Below are 5,251 nucleotides of genomic sequence, written 5' to 3'. Positions count from 1 at the left end.
AGCTTGAAGATGAATAATACATAAAAATACATGCTTTGTGGAGCGCTCACACAAGGCATGGGGGGAGATTGCACCCAATTGGTCTCTTGCTCTTGTCGTTCATGCTTTTTACCTTGTAATTTGTGCAAAAAGTAGAGTTCTATTGTTCTTGGGGACCTTCTGGCATTCACTACGCGAGCGTACAGCATCCGATCTGTCACCAATTTCAACCTATACATGATGCTTCGTTTGCGAAGGGTTAGAGCCCTGAGCATCCTCGTGCGGCTTAACCCCTTTTTAACTTAATCTATAATGTCCTATATGTTATGCGCAAACAAATAGATTAGAATTTCCAATGTTTCTAGCAACTAATCAACATCAAAACCCCTCTTTCCCCCTACCATTTAGGTTTTGCATTCGTTGGATAGGTGTAGAAAGCGGTTTTTTCTATGTATTTTTCGTATAAAAAACAATGAAAATGGACTTTAATATGAAGACACAATTGAATTGAGGCTTAACCCTCATGCTATAACTATGCTATACATTCATAGACATAAAGCATATTTTTTTCTAATTTCCTAGTGCAAAAACTAAAATTTTCCATTTTTTCACTATTTATCTTCATTTATTTCAATAAATTTTTTTATATTATTGATTTATGGATTGGGACTAATCACAATTACTAAGCATTGATTTTATATTCATTTCTACTCCATGTGAGCCCCAAAATCACAACAAAACTACAAAAAATTATCACTTTTATGAAAACTGCTTAATTACGAGTTTTGTGTGTTTTATTTTAAATTATTAAATGACTCAATTTTTTTTGGTTTTTTCCAATATTTCTGATAAAGTTCAGCATTTGCAATCAAATGAATCCATTTACAAACAATTTCATCAAAAAATTTTCATAAAATGAATAAAGTGAGTGCTTACGCATAGAAACCCAATTTTGGAGGCGCCTAATTAATGGTTGGAAGGCGGTTAATACTCATTTATGGCCGTTGACGCTCTTTCACAGTCTAATCTATGATCTCCTCTGCTCTGGTGTCGTGATGTTGCGCATCCACCACTGCAAACCTGAGGGCAGAGTTTTTGCCAAGAATTTAAACACATTAGTCAGCGTGATTAGGATTTTGTTTTCCATTGTGTGTATCTTTTGTGTTTGCATTTCCATGACACACGAACACCTGTAGTTAGGTTAAGCACAATTTTGTCAATGCATTCATGTAAACATCGCTTGATTGATTGCATAGCATGGATTCTAATTGGCAAACTGCATGAGTAACTGGGCACGATGTTCTTTTCCAAAGCATGTTCTTGATAGGGCACAATGCATAGGAAAATAGATTCACATGAAGGTTTCCGTTTTGAAGACTCAAGGACTTGAGAAAAATATTGTAATGCTGATCCTTCACTTTGGACTTTCCCCATGTAACTTATAATTTGGATGTTGCCAGTAAACTTTGGCTATCAAAAGTGATAGCCAAAGCCAAGATGATAACAACCATTGCCATCAAGGGTGCAAGAAGGGAAGTGAAAATACTGAGGGCACTATCAGGGCATGACAACTTAGTATAGTTCTATGATGCTTGCAAGGATAACCACAATGTATCCTTCTACCACTTGCAAGGTGTTGTTTATCGGGATTTGAAGCTAGAGATTTTTCTTTTCACAACAAAGGATGAAGCTGCACCAATGAAGGCTATCGATTTTGGTCTGTCGGATTTTGTCAAGCCAGAGGAGAGACTTACTGATAACATGGAAAATACCAAGTACCTTTAACACACATACTGGAAAATGTGAAGGCACGCTAATACAAAGAGGCTTCTGAGACTAAAGAACTTGATGGAACTTTACGAAAGAGTTTAAGGATGAGTATTTGCTACTTCTCTTAAGGTTGCGGATTCGTTGCTCTCTCAGAGCGTTCCAGGGATCGCTTAATTGAACAATTCAACTAACTTGCACAGTTCAGCAGCGCATATGACTATTGAACAGCATGCGTACGAATTTGTGAAGGAGTAGCCATATCTACCAAGGATGTGAGGTCGCAACACAAAGATACAGTCCACGTACCCACACAGTGCTTCGGGACTCGACTGGGGCAATAACAGCAATGATGGCGGCACGATGACGTAATCTATGACATGCTTTTTTTTTTGTCGTGCTTCAAACAAAAGTGAAGAACACGATGCTTTTAGCTTTTTCGAAGTGGGGTATGGTTATAAAGAAGACAAGGACGGTGGGAAGGGACAGAAAGAGGTAGATGAAGTTGACGATGAGGACGAGGCCACAAGGAAGAAGACGATGATAGTAAGAAGCGACTGAAGGTGACGGTGCAGAAGACAAAGAGGTGACGAAGTTGCTGCAGTAAAAAGGATGACAAGAGGCAGAAACGATGGAAGGTAGCAAAAGAACCTGACGAGGAAGGTGACGTGAGGCAAACGAAGGAGAGTGGCAGTGGTGGCGGTAGGAGAAGATCAAGACGACAAGCTTGCAGACAACGATGAAAGAAGGACAACGTGCTGAGGAGCTTGAGGACGCAGCAAAGATGAAGGACAAGGAGTCGAAGAGAAACTGACACAGAAGGTGACGGGGTTGAAGTCGAAGGAGGACGCAAAGCCAAAGAAGAAGCTAAACATGCACGAGAAGGAGGGACATACAGCAGATTGTGTGGAGCCCTCGCACATCCAGGAGATTTTTCTGAGCACTATCGTTCTCTGCCCTACATTGGTGTCTTAAAGCCCTCGAAATATAGTTTGGAATCACATGCATAAATATGTGAGACGTAGTTCAGAATCTAAGGCTTTGTAATTAGATGCTTCCGACCATGGGCCAGGCCACCTTCTAAAGCTACGTCAACAGCTTTGCCATTATTAGGTTCAAATGATTTGAAGGAGCACAAAACGAGACTGATATCTTAATCTATATGGCATATTTCAAGATGAGCCTTATTCTGAAGGTATTCAAATGAAACTTCTCCATTGGGACCTTATTTGGAAGTTTCATTACTTCTATTACCCACTTTCATGCTTAACCATGACAATTTATCCTCTCTTGTAAGCTAGAATCTTTGAATACCTTTTGTGAAAGATAATTATAAAAGTTGCTCGAAAGAAGTGCAAGTGATCTCTCTGCCTTTACTTTGCTCCCAATCAACAACAATCAAACACCTTCTTTATTATAGTCTTCAACATGTACAACAAGTATACATCCATGAATTTATCTTGAGTACTCTTCATCTCGCTTAGCGTCCCTATGATGAGGGGATGGCGAGCGACATTCATGAATCCCCATGTGTATTATCCCATGCGACACCTGGTGAACCCGATGTGAAACGAACACGCAACCTTCTTATTATCAAAATGGGAGACTCTTCGAATACTCCACCCACTTCATTGATTGCTTCTTCCTTTTCGACTGATGAGATGAAGACTTTATTGCAAACTCTTTCTTCAGCCATTATGATGCAAAATCAACAGATGCAGTTATGTATGGAACAACAACAACAGTTACATTAGCAACAATTGGATCAACAACGAATGTTGCATCAAGAACAAGAGCGTACGCATGGAGCAGCCAAAGTGATCAAGACTGTGGTTAGTGAGTGCAAATTATTCGATGGTCGGAATGTTTTAGCCTATCTTAAAGCCTTTGAAATCCAGATCCACTTCTTCGAAGTTCCTACCAACTAGAGCAACTATTTTCTATGGCTTGGCATGCCTACTTTTTGCAGGTTAGAGTGTTAGATTGATTTGTGCAAGACTCCAACTGAAATATTTTCAAGAAAGCGCTCAAAGATGAATATTTTCTAGAGGATTATGGTATTGCTACACCGAAGACATTCAGAGAGTGGGTCTATTATGTGTGGATATTATGGCACGAAGCCTTCTCCTGCGAAGTTTGATGCTATAGAGAAGAGTGCGGAGACTTGCTCTTCTACTTCAGAGGCTCAAAGGTTTCTTAAAGCTTGTGTGTTTTATCTTATTTGGATTCCTCATTTTTCTCATATTATAAATGATCTCTACTAGCTCTTGAGGAAAGGGCAACATTTTTCTTGGGAGATGAGGCATGCTAAAGCTATGTAGAAATTGAAGAAATTATTGAGAGCTGCCCCGACTCTTCAAGAGGCAAATTATGAGTGTGGGAGACCTATTTTTCTTACTATTGATACTAGTCCTATTGGCATTGGATGGGTTGTTGGCCAAGATGATTCAAATGGGAATATGTATGCTATTTAGTTTGGGGCGAAAGTCCTAAACGAGTGGCAACATAGGTATTTACAAATTAATAGAGAGCTCTTGGGAGTTGTCATAGCTCTCAAGAATAACAGAGAGTACTTCATTGGTGTTGTTGTGGTGGTCAATAATAATTTTTTGCCTCTTCTATGTTAGTATGATCACAAGTTGTTCCTACTCCAGATGCTGCTATGCTTAGGTGGCTTGGGTACATTAAATCCATGAATCCTAAGTTTAGGCATATAGCAGGTAAATACAATCCAGTAGCCAATATGCTTTCACAAGCAAGATATGATGATATGGATTTTTCTTACATTGATGATGCTCATGGTGGGGCTGATCTTTGAGCCATGCAGCTGATTATATTTGTCATGTGTTTGCTTTGGAAAGCTTTGATAAGTCTTTGTATATAAGCGAGTATTTACATATTGGTCGTTATTTGAGTACCATGTCTAGACAAGATGGATGGACCGGCGAAGTGGGCCACTTTGGAAGCATCCACGAAAGCAAGGAGGACAGCCATTGAGAGTTGTCTGTGATAGAGCTTCACAAGTGCAGATCATGAAAGAATTTCATGAAAGTCTTTGGGCTCAGCATCGAGCTATTTGGGCAACCTATGAGAAGATCAAAGAGTGTTGTTGGTGGAGAGGCATGCACAAAGATATCTCATAGTTTGTCTAGACATGCCTTGATTGTCAACTATTCTCTTCAGTGAGGCATATAGATGAGCTTCATCCTACCTACCCGTTGTGTATTCATTACAAGTGGGTTCTTGATTTGATTGCTATGCTTGTTGGTTCATGGCAGATGCACTACATTGTTTTGGCATGAGAAAATCTCACAAATCAAGTGGAAGGGAGAGCATTACGGACGGAGTCTACTTCAGTGGTTTCTAAGTTTTTGTTGGAGGATGTTATTTGCACGTATGGATGTATTGAAAAAATTACTGAAGATAGAGGTGAGTTGGATGCTGATAAGGCTAGGGAGTTTTTCTCTCGCCTTGGCATTAAAATTTCTTTGACTTTGGCATATAA

This window comes from Lygodium microphyllum, chromosome 20, assembly GCF_053477565.2.
Source record: "Lygodium microphyllum isolate KBCC chromosome 20, Lygodium_microphyllum_v1.1.10, whole genome shotgun sequence".
Taxonomy (NCBI): Eukaryota; Viridiplantae; Streptophyta; class Polypodiopsida; order Schizaeales; family Lygodiaceae; genus Lygodium; species Lygodium microphyllum.
The sequence above is the reverse complement of the archived record's forward strand: the minus strand, read 5'-3'. Positions refer to the sequence as shown.